Here is a 14,179-nt window from a genome sequence, read left to right as displayed (position 1 = left end):
TTAATAAGTTTATGTGTTTTAACAGTGGGTACATCCAATTTTAATGTATTGAATTGTTCTTTACGTAAACAAATCTGAAAAATATATATTTTAGCCTTTAAACGTAAAAGAGTATAATCATAGCTTTTACAATTAATTTTTTAGATCATAAAAAACATTACAAGATACTACTCGGCATGCACATCGCAACTAAACTGAACCTTTACTATCTTCACTGGTATTAGTACAAATTCTTAATACGATCCAATTGAGGGGCCAACTCCACAATGGGGTTTAGTGGCGAAGCCCTCAGCCTGCCGTTTTCCGGTGTCGAATTACTACATTCATAGGCGTAGCGTGACCTAATAATTTGGGGGGGCACGGGGTCTCCGGGGGGGGGGGTGGTCCCGTGGAAACTTTTTTGAAAACTACCACTTAAGAACTAAAGTAAAGTATATGTGTATTTTTGTTAAACATTGGTTTTAATCAATTTTTACTATATTGATGGATTGTAAAAAGACTCAATTTCAAATTATACAAGTTTATTCTATTCTAGACATAACTGCAAGGACATTTATAACACAAAAACAAATTTGTGTACAAGACAAAGTTTTAAGGTGAACAGAACTACAGTAATGGTTTTCAACGAACCAATTTTCGTTACTTCTAATGAAGCATTAGCCTCCTATCGGCTAGATTTGAAAATCTGTCAACTAACAGATCTAGTTTTTTTATCTTTCATGTATTCAGACGTCAATTCTTGCTCAATAGACATCAGGGCAAGCCCACTTAAGCGGTCTTCTGTCATGGTGCTTCGAAGAAATGTCTTTAGCCTTCGTAGTGTAGAAAACGATCTTTCTGCGCTTGATGTTGTGATAGGCCACGAAAGTGATATTTCTAGTAGCTGCCAAACATCTGGTTGCACTGGCTTGAAGATCATTCTCAATAAAAAAATCAGCCAACTCTTGGAACGTTATTCTTGTGGTTGCTTTGTCTGTTTTGACAAAATTGTTCTTTGCATAACAGTGAAAAAACTTAAGATGTACAGAGAAACTTAAAGACAAGTTATAAAACTTTTGGATTGCCATAACAGCGTTGTTGTCAATTTCGGTCCAATTAAATAGTAACTGGGCAATGCAGTTGATTTTATCATAATCGTTCTTGGAAAAACGAGATTGCAGGTTTACAATTGCTGTGTCTAAAGCAGCAAAGTAAATGCCAGTCTTGAACATCTGTTCAGGTTCAGGTTCAGGTGATTGATGAAATGCAGCATCTGAAGAGCTACTACTAGCTTCAAGTTTTTTCGGAATCTTCCGTTTGCGTGGTAGTGAAGGCCTTTCAACTGACAAACCTTTCATACCATATTTGTTACACTGTTCTTCTGACTCATTCCACATCTGAATAAAGCCATCATCATTTCTGTCCAGTTTTAAACAGTCAATGACTGATTCAACTTTTGCAAAAACCTTAGAAATGTCAAGAGATTCACTCTGCAGTTCTTTGGAGAGTATATCAGTCTGACTCAAAACGCTGTGCAATAGTTTTAAACTGAATACAAATTCAAATGTGCTGATTTGTTTGGCTAGACCATCAGCTTCGGCTGCAATTTTACGATTTGATACATCGTTTGCAATAACTTCCAAAGTTTCGTACACTTCAGGGAGCTGCTCTAGAATTACATGGATTGCTTTGTGTCGAACTGTCCATCTAGTTCGAGACAAGCTCACCAGTCTTTTCATTTTTGTTTCTCCGCTTTGCTTACATATTGATTCAAATATTGAAAACCTGTTAGCTGATGCATTAATTAAGTTATACAGGTGATTTACTATGGATAAGCAATTCCGAAGCTGTCTTATTTCTTCACAAAATCTCTGAACAGCCAGATCAAGCAAGTGGGCATGGCAGTGTGTGTACAAAGCTTTAGGCTCTTCTTCTTGGAACCTTGAGGCAACACCTTTGAATTTGCCGCTCATGTTACTAGCTCCATCATATGCCTGGCCGTGCATTTTATTTAAGCTTATACCCAACTGCTGCAGATACTGTTTAATAGTGTGATGTAAATTTTCACCAGTAGTGTCTGACACATCAACGAAGCCCAAAAACCTTTCATTGATTTTAATGTGTCCATCTATTTTAGTAATGTATCGAATGCAAATGCTAAGCTGTTCACGGGTTGAAATATCCTTAGTTTCATCACAAATAATTGAGTAGGCCAAAGCCTCACTCACCTCTTGGACAATTTGTTGAAGCATTTCACTTTTTATGCAATCTATTATCTCATTTTGTACCTGGGCACTTTTGTATGAATGGACTGGGGATTTCATTAATGTTTGGATTCCTTCCTCCATTTGAGTAGATCTCAGTTGTAGCAGTTCTATAAAGTTCCCCCTGTTAAATGAAGCAGTACTCTCATCATGTCCTCTTAAGGCAAGATTCTGTTTTCCAAGGAATAGGATGTTTTCAATTATGAATTTTAAATACCTCCTATTCATCTCAACCATTTTAGTATGTGCCGAGGACAACGAATCTGCTACCGTGCTTCCTGCTTTTCTATACTCATTGAGAAACTGTTTAGATTTTTGATGCATTTCACTATTCTCATGTTTCCTGAATTTTTCCAAAGCTTTCTTCCAATTGTTCATGCCCAGTTTAGTGAATGACTCCTCCCCGCGACCAGACTTATGTTGACAAAATAGTCGGCATGGGTAACAAAATGCAGCGTCTTTAATGGGGCTATATTCGACCCAATTAAATTCACTGTACCAGGATTCTTTGAACTGCCTCGATTTGGATTGAATCTTGCTTACCTTAAAACAATCAACAGGCTGAAATGCTCCTTTTGCAATATCTGCACTTTGTACTCCCAATGAAGGATCTCTACTTTCGCCCTGGAATGTAGCATCACGATCTGGGCGTAAACAAGATGGCGATTCATCACCAACGCTACCTCCAGTGCTACTTCCCGCTAAATGTCTATCTTCATTTACACTTTCACTTGAATTTCCAAGTTTTTTAAAGAATGTTAGTACAGAGGACTGTTTCTTAGACATGATAACAAACGAACATCCGCAAAAATTACACAAACAATAGCAGCTCAGCTAGTAACAATAAGCTTATTGAACGAATAAAACGTGGCGACCACCTACACAACACAACACACGCGCACTGAGCTGGTATGATATCCCTCCGCCAGGCGTCGTCAATGCTCGGAGGCCCTCGGCCGGCGTCGGCTGGGCTCGGGTGCATTCGATCGGCTGCTCCAGCTCGGGCGCAACCGGCCAGAGTCGGCTCACCGGCACTTGTAAATTTAGTTGTAACACGCGCATACTTTACACACACAGAATCAAATTAGATGCATACAGAAAAATAGACTAACGGGGGATCTATATTAGTTATTCATTCGTAACTTTTAGTGTATACATATACGTAATTTAAAGATAATTTATATTATTTTTTTCTTTTTTTGCATAATGTTGGGGGGAGCACGTGCCCCCCCGTGCCCCCCCGGCCCGACGCCACTGACTACATTACATTCGTTGTAATAATAAAGGTAATGGGGCTGGGAAAATAAATAATACTAACATTAGTGTATTGGTAAAAAGTTATAGTTAACAGAATTATATAGTGATTTGAGTTTGTAATTGATTCCCGAAGCCGGACTCAAGCCTTCCACAATATTAGTTCCAGCAATCAGCACTGAACTATCGGTATTAATTGATTATATTCTTGAATTTGACTCTTTAATAACTCCAAATCCCAGGATCTAGATACAGATCTAGTAAATATAGGTCTACTAATACTATTTAGTGAAATAAAATAATATTTGCTATTATTACCTTTCAATACATATATATAACACAAAATAACGATTCTATAACATAAACTAACTTGCAGCTCTCAGTCCGCACTCGGGTCAGAATGAGTGGTGAAAAGCTTCCAAACAATAAAATTGTGAAGAACCTTAGATTTCAACAAATGTTAACCTTCTGGTCAGTCCGTATATGAATTTACGTTGTATTTCTATTATGTTTTATATGTATTTTTATGTTAATAAACAATACATACTATTACAAATATTATTTGAAAAAGTTTTTATTTAAAAATTATATAACATAATTTTTGCTATTCACAATGAGAATAGTACCACTTAATAAAAATTTTTCCAATGAGAACATCGTGTATTTATGATGACATGTGTTCGTTTACTAGTATAATGTGTGAAGTATGTATTTTAATTCTATAACTATATACTTCTATTCTCATGTACTTTGTTTTTTGTTTATATCCTTATAATACATGGTCTCTAAAATGCGGCTTTGTCAAACACAGACATGCATGCACACAAGTACAGACGTGGTTGTAAAAAGCCCAAATATTTTCACTGATAACTAGAACTAAATTTTACCATCACAATACTTTGTTCTGTATTTTAAATGGGGAAGGAAGGTAGTAAAACTTACTTTTCTTATTAAAATCTAAGTTTTAATTTTTTCATAGACGGGTAAATAAACAGTACAAAATTACAACCAATAAAATTATGCAGCACTCAAAAGTGATAAATAAAATCAACCTTCCTCCGTTTTAATGAAATGGAAAATCTATACAACTCAATATGTTATATCAAACACAACATACTTTAAGGTTCATGACGTTTCGTGCCACAGATTATCACTGATATACTTCACTTTGTGTACTAATTAACACTGTATGACGTAGTCTATTTGTTGTCACCAGAATATATAAATGCAGAACAAACATATAAGGGGTGAGTTGTCATAAATAATGTAACTGGGCCGGGCCCTGATAGCTGAATTTTGGAATTGATTGTCCAGGGTAGTGATTGTTTTACCGATGAATGTAATATTTCTGTCACAATGTCTTAATATATAATTAATTTTGTATTGTATTTCACTCAAAACTACACTACTTAATTGTGAAATACAAATGTTAAAGTCCCCGCATTTTCTGCAGCCTGTATTCAAGCACTATCATCTTGGTTTTCACTTTAAATTTATTAAGCAATTGATAAGTATAGAGCAGGACTATTACAAAATACAAATATAAATTATTGAAGACAACTAACCAAACAGTACCGTACCTCTTCAACATTGCATTATGACAAATTGTAGATCAATTATACACTTTACACATTTAATATGAATTTACGTTCATGAGAAAGATAAAAATAGAACAACACTTGAATTTGACAGTGTAGAATTCCAATATATATTTATTGTCAAACCAGGCCATAGTTAACAATACTGCTAGTTAAATTGTTGGCCACCAGGGGAATTGTAAAACTAGTTCAGCGTTTGTCCACCAGGTTACAGGCTGAGATAGTTGGCACTGAAATTGATAGGCAGCGTGGATGTTGTAGTTTCTTTTCCTCGTAGTAATTAATTATTAGAATTGAAATTAAAATGACAAAACCATGTTAGTTTAAAGTAAATGATTTTGTATCAGTACATTAGTATTTACTATTAAATGTTCTGTTTTTTTCACACTAAAATTAAAAACATAGAATAAGAATCAATCTTCTTTTTTTATTCCCACTTGCAGGTTTAACCGTAGTTCCTTTATAACCCACAGACAGCACACCATGATTGACTAGACGTGTAGGAGTATCTATTATTTGAATGCTGCAATTCAGGAATTATATCTTAATGTTGAATTGCAGCTAATAACTTGTTCTCCGCTACCTTTAATTGATTAAACACTCGTAGCATTCAATCTGAAAATATGTTAATAAGAAAGATGGCAATGATTACAGACTTTTATTTGATTATGCTAAATACAACTATATATTTCACCATGTATAATTTACCAAATTAGGCTTTAATTTCCATTGTGGTAGTTTAACTGTTGGCCACCAGGGGAACAGTAAACTAGTTCTGCTCTTGTCCACCAGGTTATAGACTGAGTTAGTTCACATTACTTTTCAGAGGTAGTGCTAATGGTGTACTTTCTTGCCTCAAAATACACATTAAAAAAAATTAAATTAAAAATAAAATTTATAATAGCTTGATTTAAATATGGCTAAAATACAATTTTAAATTTTATTTCAAATGCTAAAAAACTTTATAGATAAATTTTAAACAGACAAAGACATTTTTTGTTATATTTTACATCCTAAGTTATCGATTTAACTGTAGTTCTTTGATAAACCCTATACACGTAAACTGAATTGGATGGTTTCACTGGTGAACATGTTTTAAATGTTGGAAGCTGCAATTCAGTCGTTCTAACCTAAATGTTGATTGCAGCTAATAACGATTAATATATGTTGTTTACAGATGGGCTAACCAATACATCCTTGTTCTCGCTATTTTTGATAACGTTATTCTGAGGTACTGAGTACAAAGTAATACCGATTTATCGAATAGCCCAACTTTGATAGGTAGAAGGCTTACCATCATTATTTCCGTATTGGTAACATTGTAAATCATGGTATTTTCCTACAAAACAGTTTATGAACTATTGTTATAACTAAATTTATTGACAATTACAAATAATTTATTTAAACCCTATACAAACAAACTTATTATGGTTATTTGAAACGCATTTAAAATTACAATACGAATTGCTGATTTTAATAGTTACACTAGGATATACTTTAAGGTCATAAAGATACAATTTTACTTCATTAGTAATTGAAACTTCCTTTTTGTATATTTGCTACGTTAACACAGTTTTTGTGTAATTAAAAACTTAAAATAAGCTCTCACTTTAAATAAATCACATTATAAAACATCTAATTATATTTACACAACTAAAGAGTTAAAAAGGATGTATATAGATAAGGCACAGGTCGATAATGGTGCATGTTACTTCTCTGTTGTCTTGTCTGTCTTTTGTATCATTATTAATTAAGTAACGAAATAAGCTCTCGACTTGAAATTGTCAATACATTTTAAGCGAAACCTTGCTGTCTAACATTGTATAGTAGAATGACAAGGAAGTTAAACTTTCCCTGGCTTAGGCCTACACGGGACTCCGGAAGGAGTAGTTTGTTTTATTTTGGTCTTGTAATGAACCTACAACAGCCTCCTTGATTGTCTGTAAGTTATTGTAACTCTTCAAGCCTTCAAACTAAAGTTGGAACGCCATTTTAGGATGTAATGTACCTTAAAAATGTTTAAATCTTGATTTTATCTTTAATTTGTCTGTGCTAATTTATTTCTTGTAGTTTTATGGTAAATCTGTAAGTTATTAATAAGACATGAGTTTTTCTAAAAATAAAAAAACTGTCTAGCTGAGAAATGGCCTTAATAAATACATTTTATTTTTCAACAGTGCTACATGCTTTGTGTCATTCTAAGTTTTTAGTATAGAAATAATCATTGACCAAGTTAAATAACAACATTTAACTTTAAATATTCCTTTTACCTTGATAAATAGTACCAGTTATATGATTATATTTTGTAATAGAAAATAATATAATAAATAAATTACGTCCACTTCAATTTTCAATTTATGTGATTGCTGCATTCAGTCATTCCTACCTGAATGTTGAATCGCAGCTCATGACTTAACCCATATATGCCCAGAACTTTTTTTCATTAGAAATGTACCAATTCAAGGATATTATTATTTATATATACCAATGAACATATAAAATAATGTTTTACATTTTTTAAACTCCTTACTTGTATTTTTTTGCATGGGTCATTTACGACGCGATGGGCACTTGGGATGTCAAATAAGGAAAAAACAATGCTTTTGAATATTTTTTAATGTGACAATACCATAGTTTTTAAAAACTACCACATAGTTCTTACATTTAAAATACACCTCCTGCTTCTTTAAAAAATACTATTATACTGCAATAAGCATTTTTTAATACAATTTATTGATTACTATATAGGACTTTTGACACTTTTCTAGTTTTCCTTAGGAGTGAAACTCTTGAAAGCACTTGTCGTGAAGTGGAACTCCACATTTTATGCAAACTTTTGTTGACTTATTCTTGCACACATGGCACTTTCTGCTGCTCTGCTGAGTAAGGGTTATGTGCTCATTGTTTTTCAGACGTACAAAGTCTGGCACGTGTCTTGGCACTACGGATCTTCTGGGGCCAGGAGTGCTTTTTGCTTCCCCGTATTGCATCAGTAGAGTTGTGGCCACAGAAGGTCAAAAAAGCAACAAGTCAATCTTAGTACCGTATTTGCTATTGCAACTTTGAGCCAAAAAATTATTTAGCACTACGCCAAAAAGCCACATGATTATGGGCATATACCACTTTTTGCCTCTCATCCCGATCCGATATGATGCAAAATTCGCGTCCAACTGATCTACGTCACCCATATACTTGTTATAATGATGGATGACATTAGGCTGTGGAATGTCGATCTTCTTGTGTTCACTCCTTGAGTAGCGCTGTGCATCTTTCAAAGGAGCGACTCCGTACTCTGTTGACATTAGTGTTACAATAGCGTTGTCACTCCAGCGGACAACACACATTTTCTTTTCTTTGTCTACGCACGACTCATAAGTGCTCCTTGGCTTTGTATTTAGAGATTGTTTGTCAAGAAGTGGGGCATTATCTGTCCTGTCAACTCTAACAGTGGGACTGTCGCCGAAATTCCAGACTCTTTGAGCTTTCTTAGTAAAGCTGGAGATGTGAAAAAATATCACACTAAACTGAAAATGGTGTATCCGGATAGCATCTCCTAAACACATTTACCAATTTCATGACTACGCTCCCTCCTATTCCTACAGTCGCGTCATAGTGCTCATCTCTGCCAAGATATATGCCAGCATGAATACAGTAGCCAAGCTTAGTTGCTAGTACCCAGGCCTTGAATCCAAACATTACTGGCTTGTTTCTGATGTACTGTTTACATTATACTATTATATCTCAGCAGATCTTGGCATAGTATAGTCCTACCCACAATTTATGTAAGGGATGTGAATATGTATATTTGATGCCTCATGTGCTCATTGGGTCGAAAACGACCCACTAAATATTTCACAACCTAGGTAGGGTCTATAAGCCTAGTATCATAAAATACAAGTATATGTATATAAACTAGATCTTATGGACAGTATATATATATGCATGGTTAGTTTCAGAATACTAAACTGTAATATGTGTACTTACATATTCGTAAGGCTCTTTCATGCAGCAACACAAACAGAAGTGACATATCCTAAAATATAACATTATCCCAACTGTCAAAATAGGTTTTAGGAAATTATAATCAGTGATTCCACCTAACAACAAGTCTAGGAACATAACTACCATACTTTAGTAAAGATGTATCACTATCCATGTAAAATAAAAATAAATTTGGCAGTTGGGTCGTTAATGACCCAATGGGCATATATATGGGTTTAAAGATGTAATCTAACTGAAAATGGCCGACTTTGTAAGATATCTTTTAATCAATAAACAACTAGCAATGTAATTAAAAAACATTCGTTATAGTTTATAATGACTATATAAAATGTAAGGCATAATTTAAAAACGTAAAACACATGGTTTTAACACCTAAATATCTTAAAATGTTTGTGCTTAAAATACCTCTTATTGCATAATTTTTAGGTTTATAGTTTAAATATGCTTCAACAGATATACACGTTCGATAAACTACCGTAATGTTGAATTTCATATTGTAGTATAGGAAATTAATTTGTTACCCTTAAATTTTAAATGTGAATTTAAACGTGGTTTAACTACTGTAAATAGCTACAAGGGTTGGTGTATCACCAAACCTAACGCATTAAACATTTTATCAATATAATACTACTCATAAAACATTTTTCTTTATTTACAAAAATGCATGACATTATCGAATGTGGGGTAAGTTTTGTTTACATAATTCTACGAAAACAAAACACAAAATTTCAAGTTTAAAAAAGTGTATATGAATTTATATGAATTTCAGTCCTCAGTACCATATCTACAAATATTCCATGATTATTAGGAGGTTAGATATTTACAAAATTGTTCAAACCTAACGTTCTAAATCGTTGTTATTTAAGAATTAATTATGTTCGTTATTATCAAATTCTAGTTTGTGAATATAAAATGAATATGTTTTTCTGACATGTAATTGAAAATTTATGAACATAAACTTGATTTTTAAGAAATTAACAATAATAAAAATAATTCTTAGAACAATAATAATAATGAAAAATTATGTAGGCCTACTGTTTACTATAAGATCAATATCGTAAACATTCCAGTGAAACTTAAACCGAACTTACCTCTATGTGATAATATGGGCATATCAAGCTCATTACTTTGGAAGAATATTTTATCTGACCAATGGACGTGTACTATAATTACGATTTAATCAACAACAACTAAAACAATTGTTGACATAAATACCGAACTAATACACTTTTAAAAGTAGTGTTGAAAATAATATCATAAATTGTGATATATAACTGATATCTCCTATTTCTCATTTCTATCCAGGTTTGGTGTTTTTTAATAAAGGATAGTCAATTTAAATTAAAGTTATAATTTAAAAAATGCATGTTAATTTGTTATGTTATCTTTTTAAACTAATCATAGAAATAGCAATACCATTGAAGTATTTATTTGTTATTAAACATGACTACGTACCATCGGTTATAATTTGAAAACGTAAAGCATGTGGTTTTAAAACACTCCTCATAAATTGTTTGCTGCTTAAAATACAAAGTATGGCCTATTGAGGTTTATATTTTAATATACAGCAACAGATATGTTTGACAGCATAATGTATATGCACTACGTGGTCATGTTTTCTCTGTTCTTTGTACTAACAAAACTTACTGTAGAGTCAATAAAATATTTAATTACTATGAAAATGAATTTATTTTATCTGAAACCTAGATGATTTAAAGTATTTTTGTAATTTTCTAGGAATTTGTACAACGTAATGTAAGAAATGTTTTCAAATATTTTTAATATTGATAGTAGAATTGAAATGGGTCTGCAATTTTTTATGAGTAATGGATCATTGCTTTTAAATATCATATTAATTTTACCAGTGTTTAATAAGGAAAGTAAAAAACCAGATATAAAAGAGAAATTAAATTAACTCAAATTTACCACCTCCATTAAGTTATTATGAGAAACATGATCAAAAATAGATATGTGTTGACGATAATCCTGTTAATTTTCCTCACTTATAAATGCTCAGTTAACACCTTTATTGCGGCTGCTATAAAGAAAGTTCAACTGATGTTATCATAACTGGAGGTGAAACAGTCTCAAGGTCAATCTGCGATTTGAGATCCTTAGACTTTTTGTTCTGCGTTCAGGGTGCTGAAAGGATTAAACTACTAGGTAGAGGTGGAGAAAACATATACGTTCAAAACAAATAGTGCTTGGCCATATGTTTGCAGAGAAAGATACTTATTTACCAAATTTTATAGTTGATGTCGTAGATGGTGTTTTCTGAAAATAACTCAATTCTAGCAGTCATGGATCATGTAAATAGCAACTGTTATTATGTAGATCAGCAAGTAAACAACGTGCAAAACATTGACACTGTTACGTTTTAGCTTGTTTTTCACCTCAAACATGCCTGTCCCTATAATATGAATACCACTGTTGTTGGGTACATGGTCAATTTTAAAATCAGAGGATTTAATTATTGTGGACTTGCTATTATTAATTTCAGATTACGCTTAAGGTTAGTAGAACCTGTATGTTCATCTTGAAGAAGGTTTTTATTCTGCGTCTCAAGAGTTTTCCAATTGACTTCTTCATCCTCCGAAGGCTATTTTATACGGCTCCACTAAAAGAGAATTTTGAAGATAATTATTGAGAGGTTTGAAGATAAATGTTGATTTAATAATAAATAAATTATTTAACCTGGTCATGAATTAAAAAATCTTGTTATTGACTGTTCTTTTCTCTGTCAGCTGAATGTTCTAAACACTTATCATGTCTTAATGGAATATTAGATATGAAGAGACTGTCCTGGTTTTACTGTGGAGGGCTAACTTGTTGTCTATATACAGTAGATGTTCCTGAAGTTATTGTTAAGGCTTGCTGTCTCCCAATATCACCACTGGGCTGGAAACATCCACAATCGAAGTTGACTCCACAACTTGGATCAGGGTGCTGTGCTGGGGGCTCTCATGCATACAAAGACATATAGTTTGCTTTTGCTAAGTTCGGTTAGTCTAGTCTTATAAAAGCGTATTATTAATGTTTAAATGGTGTATATACCACTTCATTAGTGTAAGGAAATTTCCTCTACTAGTAGTATTACCTATTTATCAACATGTTTATATGACACTGTATGTGTTTTAGACACATGGAGCTCATGATACAACTTGGAGTCAAACACTGAAGTACTGTAAGAGAACTGCCGGGAGTGGGTTGTCTGTAGAACCAACTGACTGCACAGTCGAGCCTGGCAACTAACAAACAAGATGAGATCTACAACTGAGACCTCAGCGGTCACCTTAGAACTGTTGTTTTAAGTGTGCGTTGAATCTATCTGTGTGACACACAAGTGGTAGAATAATTCGGAGGAGCTACTATTGATTGAACCAGAAGGAAATATTCAAAATGAAAAGTTGAGTTAATTTTATAACGCTTGTTAGACCGTTAGATAGGAGATCAATAAACAAACTGTGCAACCCCATTTGTTACACCCACGTATTAATTTAAATAATGATTATTACCACAGAAATGTTTGAGAGGTGTCAATAAATTACAGTTATATGATTAAATCAGCGGATAAAGACAATGTGCAACATAGGTAATCTGGGAACGAGAATGTAGCAATGTTTATAACCTAAAGTGCAATGAGGTTAATCTGAGACAATGATTGAACCAGTGGTGTAACTTTCCACAAAGCCCTGCAACTGAGAGTAATTACATAGGCCGGAATAATTCTGTACTTTGTACAAAAAGCAACATTTACGTGACTACGAAAACTTAAACATTTTTAGGTTTTAGGTAATTTTGTAAGGTTACTACATAATACAGAAATGTGTAATTCGACCAAATTGTACACGAAGTTAATAAGTTTATGTGTTTTTAACAGTGGGTACATCCAATTTAAATTGATTGAATTGTTCTTTACGTAAACAAATCTGAAAAAATATATATTTTAGCCTATAAACGTAAAAGAGTATAATCATAGCTTTTACAATTAATTTTTTAGATCATAAAAAACATTACAAGATACTACTCGGCATGCACATCGCAACTAAACTGAACCTTTACTATCTTCACTGGTATTAGTACAAATTCCTAATACGATTCAATTGAGGGGCCAACTCCACAATGGGGTTTAGTGGCGAAGCCCTCAGACCGCCGTTTTCCGGTGTCGAATTACTATATTACATTCGTTGTAATAATAAAAGTAACGAGGCTGGGAAAATAAATAATACTAACATTAGTGTATTTGTAAAAAGTTATAGTTAACAGAATTATATAGTGATTTGAGATTGTAATTGATTTCCGAAACCAGACTCAAGCCTTCCACAATATTAGTTCCAGCAATCAGCATTGAACTATCGGTATTCATTGATTATATTCTTGAATTTGACTCTTTAATAACTCCAAATCCCTGGATCTAGATACAGATCTAGTAAATATAGGTCTACTAATACTATTTAGTAAAATAAAATAATATTTGCTATTATTACCTTTCAATACATATAACACAAAATAACGATTCTATAACCATGAACTAACTTGTAGCTCTCAGTCCGCACTCGGGTCAGAATGAGTGGTGAAAAGCTTCCAAACAATATAATTGTGAAGAACCTTAGATTTCAACAAAAGTTAACCTTCTGGTCTGTCCGTATATGAATTTACGTTGTATTTCTTCCATTATCGAGATTTAACAACAAAACGTTTCAGTTACCATGTGTTATATGTATTTTTATGTTAATAAATAATACATACTATTAAAAACATTATTTCAAAACGTTTTTGTTAATATAAATATATTTCGTGTATTTTATTTTTACATACGTGTGCTAACAAAACAAGTTACGGCAACAGCGCTACCTAGCGGATACAGCATGAACTAGTTTCATCAGTCACCTGGTGGCAGCAACGGCAACTAATACAGTTGGAGGAATTTAGCTGTGCTCGTGCAGCCCTAATACTACCCTTTCAAAAAACGAACGCTATCTGTGTGGCGGGTTGCGTTTATGTGCTAGCCGCTGAGATGAAGGCGCAAGAATCTCTTAACGACTTTAAAACTTACGATTTCGATTTGCCGATTATTATTCA

Source organism: Homalodisca vitripennis, chromosome 7 (genome assembly GCF_021130785.1).
Source record: "Homalodisca vitripennis isolate AUS2020 chromosome 7, UT_GWSS_2.1, whole genome shotgun sequence".
NCBI classification, from domain to species: Eukaryota; Metazoa; Arthropoda; class Insecta; order Hemiptera; family Cicadellidae; genus Homalodisca; species Homalodisca vitripennis.
Note: the sequence above shows the minus strand (reverse complement) of the source record.